Raw genomic sequence first — 18,356 nt, 5'->3', positions numbered from 1 at the left:
TACCCTTATGCCACTATATAAATCCATAGTATACCCATACCTTGAGTACTGCATGTAGTTTTGGTCACCCCATCTCAGAAAAGATATAGTAGAATTGGAAAAGGTACAGAGAAGGCAATAAGCGACAAAGAGTCCTGTGGCACCTTATAGACTAACAGATGTATTAGAGCATGAGCTTTCATGGGCGAATACCCACTTCGTAAAATTTCCACTACATTCATCTGACGAAGTGGGTATTCACCCACAAAAGCTCATGCTCCAATACGTCTGTTAGTCTATAAGGTGCCACAGGACTCTTGGTCGCTTTTTACAGATCCAGACTAACATGGCTACCCCTCTGATACAGAGAAGGCAACGAAAATCATTAGGGATATGGAACATCTTCCAAATGAGGAGAGAGATTAAGACGACTGGGTCTCTTCAGTTTAGAAAAAGGGATGATTAAGGGGTGATATAGGAGGACTATAAAATCAGGAATGATGTGGAGAGAATGAATAGGGAATTGTTACATATCCCTTCACATACCACCAGAACCAGGGGTCACCCAATGAAATTAATAGGCAGCAGGTTTAAAAACAAACATAAGACATTCACACAATTCCTGTCAACTTGTGGAACTCATTGCCATGGGATGTTGTGAAGGCCAAAAGTATAACTGGGGTTAAAAAGAAGTAGATACGTTTATGGGGGATAGGTCCATCAATGACTATTAGCCAAGATGGCCAGGGATACCGCCCCATGCTCTGTGTGTCCCTAAACCTCTGACTGCCAGAAGCTGAGACTGGAACACAGTGGATGGATTACTTGATAATTGCCATGTTATGTTCATTTCTTCTGTAGCCGTTTTCACTGGCCACTGTAATAAGACAGGCTATTGGGGTAGATGGACCATTGGTCTGACCCAATATGTCCATTTCTATGTTCTTATATGAATTGTTATTTTAAAACATGAACAGATGCAATAAGTGTTAAATAAATGTCATCTAGTGAGAAGAAAACGTGATTTATACTGAAAATGACATTCATAGTTATACATTTTGAAATATTAACATTTGTATATTTCCAAATGTATGGTTATGAATGTCATTTTCAGAAATAAAACAATTCACAGAAATGAAACTGTTTCTATCTCTATGTAAATCATATTTTCCATGATTTAATTTGATTAAATAATTTTAACTCTTAATGTAATGAACATACATAAACAATATATTTTTACAATATATTTTTCCTCTCTGTGTATATATCCCTGCTCCAATATTAATATTTTTTCTGGACTGTGCTTCAGATCACTACATTTCTCTGTAATTTATTACTTTGCTTGGTTACATTTGTGATATTTTAAACACTTAATTTCTGTCAGTCTATGGGAATGATTCTGCTTGAATTGCTCCTAACCAAATATTTCTGACATTCAGCCTATCTTGGGTCCTTAGATTTATTTTTTTTAGTGCAGTAGGAGGATTTAGTCCTTGTTTTTTGGCACTGTTACTCACTCCTGACAGCAGCCATTAGTCAGAACTTGATAATAGGTTGGATAAGACAGGCAGACAGAGCATAGAGAAGTTCTCTCTAGAAACTAAAGCACTTTTATGAAGATCACAAACTCAATCCACTGTATCTATGATTTTATTCTATGTATAGTGGAGGATCTGAAAAAGTATATATTACAATGATTCCCCTACAGCATCTATCAGATTCCAAGGGGAATCTTGGGAAGTCTGCGTTACACTAATATCACTACCAGGGGTGGCTCCAGGCCCCAGCACGCCAAGCGCGTGCTTGGGGCGGCATGCCATGAGGGGCGCTCTGCTGGTCGCCGGGAGGGCGGCAGGCAGGCCACCTTCGGCAGCATGCCTGCGGAGCATGGTCCCGCGGCTTCGGTGGACCGGCAGAGCGCCCCCTGCGGCATGCCATGCTTGGGCGGCGAAATGTCTAGAGCCGCCCCTGACCACTACTTTGCACTTGTGTAGCAATATTTAATCAGTGGTGAATCACCAAAAAGGTCAGCTATTTCCACTTCATTGGGACTTTTAGATGGGTTTGAAACTTGATATAAATTAGAGTTCATTTGAGGAGCAACTGGCAATACAGTCTGAACAAATTTGAACTTTTTATTGAAAACAATTGAATCCAGATGAACAGATTAACCCATTTCAGTTTTTTCCTCCTCTTCAGAGGAAACTAAACAATTTGAGACATTTTATGTGTTTTAATCTCTTGCCTTCAGGGCATACTCTACTGCAGGGCCGCCCAGAGGGGGGGGCAAAGGGGGCAATTTGCCCCAGGCCCCGGGCTCCGCAGGGGCCCCCAAGAGAACAGCGGAGGCTCCCGCCTCTGCCCCTCTCCTGGAGCCTCAGCGCTTGATGTCTCCGGCGGAGCCCCTGAGCCCCACCCTGCTCAGAGCCGCGTGGTCAGGGGGCGGGGCTGGGAGCTCCGGGCTGAGCTCAGCTCCCTCCGCTCGGCGTGGAGCTCCCAGCCCCGCCCCCTCACCACGCGGCTCTGAGCGGGACAGAGCTCAGGCCCCGTCGGCCACACGCTGCCGCTGTTCCGGCGAGGCGCTGAGACTCCGGGCGAGGAGGGAGCCGGGGGTAAGAGGCCGGGGCCGGGGGGAAGCGGGACCCGCCGCCGAAGCGCAGCCCGGTCTTCGGCGGCAGGGGGCCCTTCCGTTCCAGGACCCGCCACCGAAGTGCCCCGAAGACCCGCGGCGGGGACCCCCCCTGCCACACTTCGGCGGCGGGTCCCGCTTCGGCGGTAATTCGGCGGCGGGGGGCCCCCGCCACGGGTCTTCGGGGCACTTCGGCGGCGGGTCCCGGAACGGAAGGGCCCCCCGCCGCCGAAGACCCCGGGCCCCCGGAATCCTCTGGGCGGCCCTGCTCTACTGAAGGTCTCTTGGGTAAGATCAACAGCATGTTTGAAGAGCTCCTAGGGGAATAGGGGAAAAATATCTCCTAGCTGTGCATAGGATTTATGGTTAATAACATGGTGTCACAGTATGATATAAAACTTCATGGAAACAGAAGACAATAGGGTTCGGAGTGTATTGAAAGGGATATCTTTATAGTTGTGCTGTAGTGTTACTGCTATTTTGGTACTAAATTAAGTTTAATTGGAATAATATTTAGCATTTATACAATCACTTTTCATCTTCAACGTGCTTTAAAAATATTTACACAGCCATGTGAATATTTGCCAAGATTTTCAGAAATAGGAGCTTAAATGTAAGCTCCTAAATCCATATTTACACAGCTAAAGTAGCTGCCTGATTTTCAAAATTTCCGTGCACCCAACAGGTCAATCAGAGCTATAAGAAATATGCCGTGAATTTGGGAGCCTAATTTTTGGCTCCAATTTTTGAAAATTTGGGAGCCTAATTTATGGCTCCAATTTTTGAAAATCTTGTCATTTATCTCCATTTTATAGATATCCCTCCGAGGGCCGTCCCTAGCCATTTGAGTGCCCTACATCGCCCCCCACCCCACCCTCGAGAGTGCGGCCCCAGGCCTCCCCCCACCAAGGTCTTGGAGGAAGGAGCTATGGAGGGCCACTTTTGGGCGCCCCACAGGCCCAGAGTGGCCTGGGGGATTAGCAGGGAGCCGGGAGCAGCCTGCTCCCTCTTCTCTCGCCTCGGCCCCAGCCGTGTCGATCAGGGGAAGGGGCTTGGGGGAAGGGATCCCCCCTACCCCCCACAGGCAGGAAGCGGAGCAGCCTGGCCCCAGCCCGTTCTACTCTGCCAGCTCCCAGCCGCGGCGCTCCACTTCTTGCTGCCGGCGGTGAGAGCTGGGGGTGCTCCTTTCCCCAACCTGAGCGACATGGCTGGGGTCAGGGCAAGGGAAGTGGAGCAGGCTGGGGCTGCGTCTCTCCGCTTCCCACTGCCAGTGAGTGCGGGGGAGCGATCCTTTCCCCGCACTCACCGGCAGTGGGAAGCGGAGCGCCGTGGTGTTGTATCAACCAGGCAAGGTACTAACAAACTTCAACAGGACTTTATTTTTAAAGTGGAAACCTCTTTACCAAGCTGCTGCTGCACCCTCTGTAACTCTCACTCTGCCTCCTCAACTCCTCCCCGCTCCTTCCTGTTTCCTGTCCTTTCAGACTCCCAACAGCCAGTGCTCCCAGTTCTAATAATTTCAAGCAACATCTAAACACCACACGTGGCTGGGAGCTGGCAGAGTAGAGTGGGCTGGGGCCGGGTTGCTCCGCTTCCCGCCACTGCCAGTGAGTGCGGGGTCGCTGGGGGAAAGAGGTGGAATGGGGGTGGGCCGGGGCAGAGCAGGGGGAAAGGGTAAGAGGCAGGGCAGAGGGAGTTGTCTGGGGCCCCACATCCCCCTAGGAACTACCCTGCCCCTTGTGGGGGGGGGGCAGCCGAGGGATAGGGCTGGTCACCAGGGCTGGTGCTGCCGTATGCAGCATGCAGCTGCCTAGGGCACCATGAAATTTGGGGCAATTTGGTGCCCAAATTTCATGGTGCCTTACGCAGCTGCGTATTCTGCATGTGCCTAAGGATGGCCCTGATATGTGTTTTGCCCAGAGATAAAGGTATGGTCCCTGTATTCCAATTTTTCCTGACCACTTGGAAGCCTGTCAGTATTAATTCTTTCCTTACCTCAGAGGCAAATTGAAAAGTATACTGGCTGTAGCAGCCATGCAGTTAAAATTCTAATTGCTTTGAATGAATGACATTTTAGTAAAACAAGGCTATTTTTAAGAAAGTGAGTTTTTGTAGTCTGAACCTAATATGGCTTTTATCAGGGACTTAAATATATGTATTGTGTTATTTGTTCAGTTGCTTCCTTAGGCTGAAAGTCTGGGTTTATTTAGATAGGACTCCTGTTACTGCAATTTGCTTCCCCCACCCACCAATTTACACTTGCTTTAAGATAGAATTCTATACAACTGACTTGGCATTCAGTGGGTGTGCATAACAAGTATAACCTACATGCTGAAGTGAGGGTGGCAGCAGGAAAAACAACTAGCACAAAGGTGTAAAATGAAAACGAAGCCTTCCTCTGCTTCTTATGCCCATACTATTCCGAAGGTTTTATTCACCCATCGTATAAGTCACTCCCACTGACTTCAAGGCTGAATATGGTCTCAGCAGCATGCAGTAACTCCCACTCATTGCACTAAACTATTCAGTGCAAAAGTTGGTGCAAAGTACACTCCATTGCTGCTTATAACAAGCTTACATCTAATATGTAAATTTAGGTGTAGTTTACATCACTGCTGAATTTGGCTCACTAACTTCTACAGAAATAACCAGCTAAAATTCAATATAACATGCTGAAAATATACTTTGAAAATGAATCAAGTTCACCCATGGTGTAAATTTTCATTGTCAACTCCAGTGGCTTCATTTTGGCCCAATTAGTTTTATCAAGCATGATTGGTTTGCAGTTGCCATTGTCAGATTTTGCAGTAGCTTAGCTGCCAATCACCGCATCTGAAGAGAAGACAAAAGTCAGAATATTGTAAGAATTTTGATTACAAGCCCATTTTAGACATTTACTGTGCTTATACACAATGCCATGGCAACAAGAACAAAGGATCCCATAATTGAACCCTCCATGTCATTTTGTGCAGGAACAAAACAACCACTTTCACAAATACTGAATAAAGTTACATAGTCAGTACTAGTTGCCTCTGGCCAATTCTTTTAAATGCTGTCTACTCAAGATATGATAGACAGTAATACAAGTAATTGCGTGACCATATATACCATGTACTTGGCATAAAGTAATTTATTTCTGCCTGTCTTAGTACACATACAATATATCAGTGAACTCTAGGAACAGAGAAGATAAGTTATTAGGTGAATCTGTTAATCTGTTAACCCCCTTTGGGGGCCTCTGCTCAACCTCACTTTGGATGTAAAATGTGATGCAGTCTTTGAAGTTCTGATTTTCTATTGGATTATCTATACTCCAAAGAGGACATCAGGTAACATTAGAGGTATCAAGTATCAGAGGGGTAGCCATGTTAGTCTGGATCTGTAAAAAGCAACAGAGAGTCCTGTGGCACCTTTAAGACTAACATGTATTGGAGCATAAGCTTTCATGGGTGAATACCCACTTTGTCAGACACATGACATTAGAGGTATGTTTTGCATACCATCACAAAGGTAATTTGGCATGAGAAGGGATCACAGTGAACTATAATACTTCAGATTTATAAAGACATTTAATGATTAAAATAATAATTAAAAAACCCACTTTACAATTATTTACCTCCACCGCTGTTGAAATGCGGCCACCTCAGGGTCACATCACACCAGTGCAGAGGAGAAAGTAACAACCCACAGTTCCTATGAGAAAGAAATTCTTAGTGATAAATTCAACAGATTAGTCAAGAGAACAGTATTTACTCTGGTCTATTCCCCTTCTACTTTATACAAAAACACCATACATTTAAACAAAGATCTCTTCTATCATCCCATGTTACAATCAGAAATGGATTAGATTTTATTCATTTGAATCATAGAATCAGAGAATATCAGGAGGTGATCTAGTCCAACCCCCTGCTCAAAGCAGGACCAATCCCCAACTAAATCATCCCAGCCAGGGCTTTGTCAAGCCTGACCTTAAAAACCTCTAAGGAAGGAGATTCCACCACCTCCCTAGGTAACCCATTCCAGTGCTTCACCACTCTCCTAGTGAAAAAGTTTTTCCTAATATCCAACCTAAACCTCCCCCACTGCAACTTGAGACCATTACTCCTTGTTCTGTCATCTGGTACCACTGAGAACAGTCTAGATCCATCTTCTTTGGAACCCCCCTTCAGGTAGTTGAAAGCAGCTATCAAATCCCCCCTCATTCTTCTCTTCTGCAGACTAAACAATCCCAGTTCCCTCAGCCTCTTCTCATAAGTCATGTGCTCCAGCCCCCTAATCATTTTTGTTGCCTTCCTCTGGACTCTTTCCAATTTTTCCACATCCTTCTTGTAGTGTGGGGCCCCAAACTGGACACAGTACTCTAGATGAGGCCTCACCAATGTCGAATAGAGGGAAATAGTCACATCCCAAGATCTGCTGGCAATGCCCCTACTTATACAGCCCAAAATGCCGTTAGCCTTCTTGGCAACAAGGGCACACTGCCGACTCATATCCAGCTTCTCGTCCACTGTAACCCCTAGGTCCTTTTCTGCAGAATTGCTTCCTAGCCATTCGGTCCCTAGTCTGTAACAGTGAATGGGATTCTTCTGTTCTAAGTGCAGGACTCTGCACATGTCCTTGTTGAACCTCATCAGGTTTCTTTTGGCCCAATCCTCTAATTTGTCCAGGTCCGTCTGTATCCTATCCCACCCTCCAGCATATCTACCACTCCTCCCAGTTTAGTGTCATCTGCAAACTTGCTGAGAGTGCAGTCCACACCATCCTCCAGATCATTAATGAAGATATTGAACAAAACCGGCCCCAGGACCGACCCTTGGGGCACTCCACTTGAAACCGGCTGCCAACTAGACATGGAGCCATTGATCCTACCCATTGAGCCCAACGATCTAGCCAGCTTTCTATTCACCTTACAGTCCATTCATCCAGCCCATACTTCTTTAACTTGCTGGCAAGAATACTGGGGAAGACCGTATCAAAAGCTTTGCTAAAAGTCAAAGAATAACACATCCACTGCTTTCCCCTCATCCACAGACCCAGTTAATTTGTCATAGAAGGCAATTAGGTTAGTCAGGCATGACTTGCCCTTGGTGAATCCATGCTGACTGTTCCTGATTACTTTCCTCTCCTCTAAGTGCTTCAGAATTGATTCCTTGAGGAACTGCTCCATGATTTTTCCAGGGACTGAGGTGAGGCTGACTGGCCTGTAGTTCCCCGGATCCTCCTCCTTCCCTTTTTTAAAGATGGGCACTACATTAGCCTTTTTCCAGTCATCTGGGACCTCCCCCGATCGCTATGATTTTTCAGAGATAATGGCCAATGGTTCTGCAATCACATCTGCCAACTCCTTTAGCACCCTAGGATGCAATGCATCCGGCCCCATGGACTTGTGCTCGTCCAGTTTTTCTAAATAGTCCTGAACCACTTCTTTCTCCACAGAGGGCTGTTCACCTCCTCCCCATACTGTGCTGCCCAGTGCAGCAGTCTGGGAGCTGATCTTGTTCATGAAGACAGAGGCAAAAAAAGCATTGAGTACATTAGCTTTTTCCATATCCTCTGTCACTAGGTTTCCTCTCTCATTCAGTAAGGGGCCCACAGTTTCCTTGATTTTCTTCTTGTTGCTAACATACCTGAAGAAACCCTTCTTGTTACTCTTAACATCTCTTGCTAGCTGCAATTCCAAGTGTGATTTGGCCTTCCTGATTTTACTCCTGCATGCCTGAGCAATATTTTTATACTATTCCCTGGTCATTTGTCCAATCTTCCACTTCTTGTAAGCTTCTTTTTTGCGTTTAAAATCAGCAAGGATTTCACTGTTAAGCCAAGCTGGTCGCCTGCCATATTTACTTTTCTTCCTACACATCGGGATGGTTTGTTCCTGCAACCTCAATAAGGTTTCTTTGAAATACAGCCAGCTTTCCTCGACTCCTTTCCCCGTCATGTTATTCTCCCAGGGGACCTTGCCCATCAGTTCCCTGAGGGAGTCGAAGTCTGCTTTTCTGAAGTCCAGGGTCTCTGTTCTACTGCTTTCCCTTTTTCCTTGTGTCAGGATCCTGAACTAGACCATCTCATGGTCACTGCCTCCCAGGTTCCCATCCACTATTGCTTCCTCTACTATTTCTTCCCTGTTTGTGAGCAGCAGGTCAAGAAGAGCTTTTGCCCTAGTTGGTTCCTCCAGCACTTGCACCAGGAAATTGTCCCCTACACTTTCCAGAAACTTCCTAGATTGTCTCTGCACTGCTGTATTGCTCTCCCAGCAGATATCGGGGTGATTAAAGTCACCCATGAGAACCAGGGCCTGTGATCTAGCAACTTCTGTTAGTTGCTGGAAGAAAGCCTCGTCCACCTCATCCCCCTGGTCCGGTGGTCTGTAGCAGACTCCCACCACGACATTACCCTTGTTGTTCATACTTCTAAATTTAATCCAGAGACACTCAAGTTTTTCTGCAGTTTCATACTGGAGCTCTGAGCAGTCATACTGCTCTCTTACGTACAACGCAACTCCCCCACCTTTTCTGCCCTGCCTGTCCTTCCTGAACAGTTTATATCCATCCATGACAGTACTCCAATCATGTGAGTTATCCCACCAAGTCTCTGTTATTCCAATTACATCATAATTCCCTGACTGTGCCAGGACTTCTAGTTCTCCCTGCCTGTTCCCCAGGCTTCTTGCATTTGTGTATAGGCACTTAAGATAACTCGCTGATTGTCCCACTTTCTCGGTCTGAGACAGGAGTCCTCCCCTCTTGCAGTCTCCTGCTTGTGCTTCCTCCCGGTATCCCACTTCCCCACTTACCTCGGGGCTTTGGTCTCCTTCCCCCGGTGAACCTAGTTTAAAGCCCTCCTCACTAGGTTAGCCAGCCTGCTTGCAAAGATGCTCTTCCCTCTCTTCGTGAGGTGGAGCCCATCTCTGCCTAGCAATCCTTCTTCTTGGAAGACCATCCCATTGTCAAAGAATCCAAACCCTTCTCTCCGACACCATCTGCGTAGCCATTCGTTGATTTCCACGATTCAACGGTCTCTACCCTGGCCTTTTCCTGCCACAGGGAGGATAGACGAGAACACCACTTGCGCCTCAAACTCCTTTATCCTTCTTCCCAGAGCCACGTAGTCTGCAGTGATACGCTCAAGGTCATTCTTGGCAGTATCATTGGTGCCCACGTGGAGAAGCAGGAAGGGGTAGCGATCCGAGGGCTTGATGAGTCTCGGCAGTCTCTCCGTCACATCGTGAATCCTAGCCCCTGGCAAGCAGCACACCTCTTGGTTTTCCCGGTCAGGGCGGCAGATAGATGACTCAGTCCCCCTGAGGAGAGAGTCCCCGACCACCACCACACTCCTCCTCCTTCTCTTGGGAGTGGTGGTCGTGGAACCCCCATCCCTATTAAATCACCCTATTTCAACCAGGTGACCATGAATGATATCACTTTCCTGAGGATAACACAGAGAGATAAAGAACGGATGTTGTTTGAATGCCAGCAAATATTGGGACCATACGCTGTATTATGCAATGATTCCAGACTATGTGCTACTGGCCTGGCGTGGTAAAGTGTCCTACCATGGAGGACGGGATAAGGCTGCCTTCCCCAGAAATCTTTTGCAAAGGCTTTGGGAGTACATCCAGGAGAGCTTTATGGAGATGTCTCTGGAGGATTTCCGCTCCATCCCCAGACACGTTAACAGACTTTCCCAGTAGCAGTACTGGCCGCAAATGCCAGGGTAAATTAATCATTAAACACGCTTGCTTTTAAACCATGTATAATATTTACAAAGGTATACTCACCAGAGGTCCCTTCTCCGCCTGACGGGTCTGGGAGGCAGCCTTGGGTGGATTCAGCGGGTACTGACTCCAGGTCCAGGGTGAGAAACAGTTCCTGGCTGTTGGGGAAAACGGTTTTCCTGCTTGCTTGCTGTGAGCTATCTTCAACCTCCTCCTCATCATCTTCCTCGTCCCCAAAACCCGCATCCCTGTTGTGTGCTACTCCATTGACAGAGTCAAAGCACAGAGGTGGGGTAGTGGTGGCTGCACCTCCTAGAATGGCATGCGCTCATCATAGAAGCGGCATATCTGGGGCTCTGACCTGGAGCAGCCGTTTGCATCTCTGTTTTTTTGGTAGGCTTGCCTCAGATCCTTAAGTTTCATGCGGCACTGCTGTGGGTCCCTGTTATAGCCTCTGTCCTTCATGCCCTTGGAGATTTTTTCAAATGTTTGGGCATTTCGTCTTTTGGAACAGAGTTCTGATAGCATGGATTCGTCTCCCCAAACAGCGATCAGATCCAGTACCTCCTGTTTGGTCCATGCTGGGGCTCTTTTGTGATTCTGGAACTCCATCATAGTCACCTTTGCTGATGAGATCTGAACTCACCTGCAGATTGCCATGCTAGTCAAACAGGAAATGAGATTCAAAAGTTTGCGGGCCTTTTCCTGTCTACCTGGCCAGCACATCGGAGTTGAGAATGCTGACCAGATAGCTCCCGGAGGCCAATAATGTCGAATTGCGACCATACTACCCCACACTACCCCAAATTTGATCTGGTAAGGTCGATTTCAGCGCTAATCCCCTCATCGGGGGAGGAGTACAGAAATGGATTTTAAGAGCCCTTTAAGTTGAAAAAACGGCTTCATCATGTGGACGGATGCAGGGTTAAATCGATGTAATGCTGCTAAATTTGACCTAAACTCGTAGTGTAGACAAGGGCCAAGAGTTATTAAAGTTAACATCAGTGGGCCAGAGATCTCCTTAGTCAACTCTTTTAAGACTCTTTGGTGCAAGTTATCTGGGCCTGCTGATTTAAAAATATTTATCCTTAGATGATATTGAACCTCCTCCTTAGTTACTAATGGACCGTGAAGTTCTTCACTTGAGAGGATTACATTTTCCTTCTTTCCAAATACAGAACAGAAATATTTATTGAACCTTTATGCCTTTTCTGCATCATTATTAACAGTTTTATCATCTCCATGTACCAATTGGTCTATATTACTTTTAGGATTTCTTTTGTTCCTAATATGCTTAAATAAGTCCTTATTATCCTTGGTCCTGCCAGCCATAGCTTTTTCCCTGCTTTTCTTTAGCTTCCCTTACCAATTTTCTACACTTCATACCATCTACTTTATATTGATTGTATCTATTTCCCTTTCCTCTCATTTGTTATATATTGCTTTTTCTTATTTCTAATTGCTGCTTTCACTTTGCACTGAACCAAGATGGGCTTTTAGCTGAAGTTATCCTCTTTCTTGATTGTTGAATCATGGCCATCCAATAAACTCTTCTTAATGAACTCCCAATTTTCATTCACATTTTTCTGTCTATTTTTTTCCTCCCAATCAAGTTCTCCCCAGAGGCGCAACTCCCTTTCGTCCCCCTCGTCACCAGTGAAGAATCATATTTTATATCCAATAAATACTAAAAAAATGGATGTGTCAAATCTCTATTAAAATATCTTTCCATTTTGCCCTGCCCAACAGGCTTTTATGTATCCTAGAACACATTAATTGCCTATTTATGAACCAAGTATAAGCTTCTACACTCGATATACAGTATGTCTCGTTTAATTTGGATAAGTAAATGGCGTCTGTGGCATCATTAAGTAATGATGTTATATTTGAATTGTTTTTGTTTTGATTAATAAAATGAAGAAATGCTGCATCTACTCCTCTAGCCAGAATTTTGGTTCTGTCTAACTGTAGGAGCATACTGGAATTTTATAAGGGTGAAGAAGTTTTTTTCCCCACATAACAACTTCACTAAGAGCCAAACACTGCTTCTACTGATATTGTTAACTTTAGTGGCATCAGCATTTGGTCCTATGAGAACTGCAGTGGCCTCTGCATCAAAATAGTTTTCACTCCACATGCTGCCGTCTAAATAGATAGGCCCAAAAATTCAATCTTTCCCAGCGTACCTGGATACTTGGATCAGAAACGATGGCTCAGATCATTATAAAAAAAGAGGCCACCAGGTATGTTTGGATTTGTATCTGAAATTTCCTCAAGTCAGGCAATGTTAGTAGGGATTTGGTTCTGGCTGAAACTAATTTGACACTCTTCAATATAAAATGTACATGGCTGAGCCAACTTCCCTTATTTTAGAATGAAATAATCTGTGGCTTAATTGGGGCCCATAAAAATGTCATCTCTTCAGTCAATTGGTACATTTCATGCAGGGGGGCCCCATTAACCTCTTGAATTGCAAAGTGTGCTACAAATTTTCTCCTGTAAACCAATAAAAGTAATTGATATTAAAATGAAGACGTAACTATTTGCACGTAGTGACCTCTAGTGGAAATGAATGCCATATCCATCAACAAACGATTCATCAAAGCCTAGAGTGTTCTATCCATGGAGATGGCTGCCAGCTTAAAAAGACACATATGCCACGTTTTACACAATATATGCCTAACTGTCTTTTATGGATTCCTAACTCCTACCTCTCCTTAAAAAAAGAGAACCCCCCCCCCCAAACCAGTAGGAGGAAAATAGAACTTACAAATCTGCTGGGGTTTCTAAAGAGTTTGGTTTACTTTCCCTTCATGTGCCCATTAGATATTTTGGTAACTATGGGAATTTCCAACACCCTCCAAGAACCCCAGAATGTAAAATGTTTATTTTGCCTTGTGAACTGGTGTAGCTCTGCATCAGACTTATTGGCCTCCGAGCTACAGTTGTGATGCTCACATAATAGTCTTCTACCAAGAGTGCTCGAAAATGCACAGACTCACCAAATAAATAAATAAATAAATAAATTTTAAAATGATTAACCCCAACAGAATAAAACTTCAGCTAAGCACAACCTCTTGTCCAGTTGCTCAGTTTCAGCCCACACTGGTCTGACTAAAGCATTTCTGTCTAGCTGCAAGGTGAAAAACTTTTCTGCTGAGGCTCCCATTTGTGCTCTTCTAAACTGCACAACACAGGCACAAGCTAACTACTCTCCTCCTCCAAGAACACAAGCTGTTTTGCTTGGTTCCAAACCCTCACTTTGTACATGCCAGCAAACTTATCCCCATATTTCTCTCTCTCTCTCTCTACGGTCCCATATGATCCCTGCATAGGAAGCTTAATCAGCATGTCTTAAGTTTGAATACCTTTACCATAAAGGATGTTGTAAGAGATGTTTTTAGGATACAATTAAGATTTTTTACAATGTGAAATTGCCATACTATAAAATAAGCTTCTAACCTGACTATAAAACAGAAGACAAAAACGATATTAGGTGACAATCTACTCTCACTTATTTTATTCCTGTAACTTGACTGGGGTTTTGCTGGTATAGAGAAGAGCAGAATTTGGCCCATTATTTAAAACCTTAAAAGCATTACATTAGCAATGAAACATTCAAACTGAAACTGTGTTGGCTACCTTCAAACCTTTACTGTTTCCTGCCCAGAGAGCTGACCACTCTTATTTCTAAATGATCTTTGAATACAAATGTATAGACAGAGATGTGGAAGGAAAGGAAGAGTAGTAAATAATTAGAATATAGAAGCTCGTGATTTGTAACAATTGTAAAAGTTCCCTGCATTTTTCCATTACAGTTGCAATGAGGGGAGGGATGGCTCAGTGGTTTGCGCATTAGCCTGTTAAACCTAGGGTTGTGAGCTCAATCTTTGATGGGGCTACTTAGGGATCTGGGGATTGGTCCTGCTTTGAGTAGGGGGTTGGACTAGATGACCTCCTCAGGTCCTTTCCAACCTTGATATTCTATGCAAATCATTTTGCAATAGGGATCAGGTACATTGAAATAGCCTCTCTGCCCATTCAATCCCTTACCTCCAAGAGAAGGATTTTATAATTTAGCTGCTGTATGTAACACCTGTTCCCATGCACATTTTGATTATACATTTCAGGAGTTGGAGTTCCACTCCTGCAACTGGCTACAAAATTAGTGGGACTCCATGGAGAGTAGATCTCCATTAACACCATTTTATCAGATCAAATGTATTCTCACTGTCATCTGACAAACTTGTATGGGACAAAACTATATTATGCACGAACAAGGGAATGGATTCGTTCCCCCCTGGATTACTGGATTACTATCATCTTTATTTACAATCCTGATCCTGATTATTTAACTGACATTTATAAAACGCCCACCAGATGGCGCCGGAAAACTTCATTCTTTGCTAAAACATTCTCTACAGTTAGAGGGAGAGGGTAAAAATGCTTCTTATTTGCCAAGTGATACTCGTGGGAAAAATTGAGCCTTTATAGAAAAGTTAAAATAATTAGAAAAAGCAGCTTCCCCAAACCCTCATATTACAAACATCAATTCAGCTATATTACAAAGAGGGATTTGTAAGCTCTTTTGGGGGCAGGTACTAACTTTTTGTTCTGTTATACAATGCTAGCACAATGGGGTCCTGGTGTCTGACTAGTGCTCCTACACACTAACACGATATAAAGAATAACAATACATTCTCAAGGCAGAGTTTGCATTGGTTCATCTTGGCTTTCCAGGAACCATGTAAGGCACACCCAGTACAAACTTTTATTTTACTGATTAAAGTTGATAGAAGCTTAGACATGAAACAAATCTCACTAGCAAATGTTTAGACCAAATCAAATCCATGTCTCCAGCTATGAAATGAATGAAAAATCCATATAGGTTCTTACTCCAGATCCATTACTGTGGTATCCGAGTGCCTAAATATGTTATGGATTTTGGAAGGCAGTGTATTCTGAAGAGGATTCTCCGTTACAATATACCCTTAGGATTGTTTTAGTATTTTACTGTAATGAATTCCTGCCCTCAAGTGAACAGGCTACTAGATCTCTAACTACCTGCACTACATTGGCTCTGGTATTGAAGGCAGTGGGTGTTTAGCTATCGATTTTCCATAGAAGCAGCATCAAGCCCTTGCTGATCAAACTGGATCAAATTAAGTGCTGTCATTCCTCCATTGAAGTCAGCTGCATTATACTGCACCAGGGATAAATTTAGCCCATTGTGCCCAGAGGCATGTCAAATATGGAGGGACCGGGGGTAGAGAGAATCAAATAATTACTGTGTGTACACAGGTTTCAATTTGCTAGCTAGTTCCCACTTCTTCTGGCCTCACCTGCCCCCAGTTGGATATGTCAGTCTGTCAAAGGTACTTACATGCCTCCAGTGCCTAGTATCTGAGCCCCTCACAGTCTTACATGTATTTATCCTCACACTACCCTATTGAAGTAGAAAGATGGTATTACACCCATTATACAGTTGGGGGAAGTAAGGCCCAGAGGCCCAGATTTTTAAAAGTACTGAGGCACCTAACTCCCATTGATTTTAACAGGAGTTAGGCTCACTGTTCAGTGCAAAATAAATTTGATATAGATAGAAATAGCCCTAGCCCAACCTCTGGCTCCAAGCACACCCACACGTTGGATGAAGTTTGGATCTGGATGTGGGTGTTAGCCTGGGATTTGGGAAACCTGGTCTCAGTTTCCTTCTCTGCAACAAATTCCCTGTGCGATCTTGGGCAAGTTGATGTTACTTTTCAAATGAAATACTCCTGCTGTCTGTCAGATCAGAGTGGTTTATGCTTGTTTAGAGTTAAAGAAACAATCTCTGAAGAGTAGAAGGGAGAGGACTGTTGCTGGGGTCTTCTTATATTTTCTCAGCAGTACAGAAGCCAGCACTGGTAACATCCGCACTGTGATTGGGGTTAGGACTCTAGAGCTGTAGGGGAGGGATAGCTCAGTGGTTTGAGCATTGGCCTGCTAAACCCAGGGTTGTGAGTTCAATCCTTGAGGGGGCCACTTAAGGATCTGAGGCAAAAATTGGTCCTGTTAGTGAAGGCAGGGGGCTGGACTTGATGACCTTTCAAGGTCCCTTCCAGTTCTAGGAGATTGGTATATCTCCAATTATTACCTTAATAGTAGATCCACAGGCACAGCTAAGACCTGGATATCAATACTCAGTCCTGTACTGGAGGCAGGGGTGAATATCAGTACCAGAGCTGAGAGGGAGCCCTTACTAGTGCTGGTCTTTGGTACTGGGGTTGACTTGGCTCCAGATGCACTGGAGGAGTCAAAGAGCCTGTCAGACTAGCCTGATCAGGTTTTTCCCTGAGATTTAGAAGAGTCAAATGGCCCATTAATCTTTTTTCCTCGTTAGGTTTCTCCTGATCTGGGGAAGAGGATGGGTGCTGTCACTCACCCTTGCTCCAGTGCTCACTTGTGTCCTGCCTTAAGCAGGTAGAGGTGGTACCAAGCATCAATGCCAAAGCCCCAGTTAGTACAGACTTCAATTTGTGGGACTGATGGCTTGTCAAAGGGATTGAGGTTCCCTTCTCAATACTGGCCAAGGGAGCTTTTGGGGGAAAAGTCTGTACTTACTGAGGCACTGAAGGAATGGGAGTTTTTGTGGGGATAATCCCTTTTTGGAGTCCAAGGTACCATAGGCGCCAACTCTGTGGGTGCTCCAGGGCTGGAGGAGCACCCATGGAAAAAAACCTGGGTGCTTAGCACCCACCGGCAGCCCCACAGATCAGCTCCTCCCACTCCCCCCTAAGCCCTTCTGCCCAGCAGTGGGTCCCGCCGATCAGCTCCTTCCCCTCCCTCCCAGCACTTCCAACCCACTGTGATCAGTTGTTCAGTGGCATGCAGGAGGCTCGGGGTGGGAGGAGTGCGGGCAGGAAGAGGCGTCGGAAAAGGCAGAATGGGGGCAGTGCGGGGGCAGGAAGAGAAGGGGGTTTGTGGGAAGGGGTGGACTGGGGGCAGGGACTGGAGCAGAGTGGGAGTCGAGCATCCCTCAGGGACATGGTGCCTCTGCAAGGTACATGTTTCTAAATCTAATGCTCCCTCATTGATTGTTCCAACAGAAAAAAGTGTTAGCAGAGTGTCTCTGGAAAGGTGGGTTCTCTTGGAGAAGGACTGATATGCTGAGCAAAGGCCTAGAACGGGGCCCTCACTCGAACAACAGAAATGGGTATGCCCAAAGGTTAAGGGGCTAAGACCACTGCATGATAGGGAGGGTTGAAACCTGGTTTGGGCTCAGTCATTTGTCAGGAAGGTACTGAGGCACGAGAATGAAGCACATTATTAAAATTAAACTGATTGAAATAAAAACAAGGATCTGCCAAAGTCCAGGAGAAGGCTATAAAGAGAGGTTGCTATGAAGCAGTGGGCAGACCAGGCAGAGTTCTGTCTCGCTGCCCCAGATGGCAAGAGGGAACAGAGGGTGGTTGGGGAAGCTCTGTTCTATAGACCTACAGGTGAGCAGGGCACAAGGAAACGCAGTGCACAAGCGTGGCCCCAATGGACACTGCCGCTCAAAGATTCAACGCTTATGCGCATGAGGAACATATGTATCTAAAATGGACCACATACAAAGACTCAAAGAAGAATCGCATTTTGCACTCCCCTCCAACCTAACTCCTTTCGGTGTTACTAATTGTATATTAGGGCTTGTCTACACTGGCAATTTACAGCACTGCAACTTTCTCGCTCAGGGGTGTGAAAAAACACCTCCCTGAGCGCAGGAAGTTTCAGTGCTGTAACGCGCCAGTGTAGACAGTGCACCAGTGCTGGGAGCCGCGCTCCCAGTGCTGGTAGCTACGCCCCTTGTGGAAGGGGCTTTTGTACAGCGCTGGGAGAGCTCTATCCCAGCGCTCTGCCGCGACTACACAAGCCCTATTAAAGCGCAGCCACGGCAGCGATTTAGTGTTGCCAGTGTAGACTAGCCCTACGATTAGATTTAAAAATAAAACTTTATATACATACACCATTTATGCCCTTTGTTTACTTTTTTTGCTCTTCACAGTTTTC

The sequence above is a fragment of the Mauremys mutica genome, chromosome 5 (assembly GCF_020497125.1).
Source record: "Mauremys mutica isolate MM-2020 ecotype Southern chromosome 5, ASM2049712v1, whole genome shotgun sequence".
NCBI classification, from domain to species: domain Eukaryota; kingdom Metazoa; phylum Chordata; order Testudines; family Geoemydidae; genus Mauremys; species Mauremys mutica.
The sequence above is the reverse complement of the archived record's forward strand: the minus strand, read 5'-3'. Positions refer to the sequence as shown.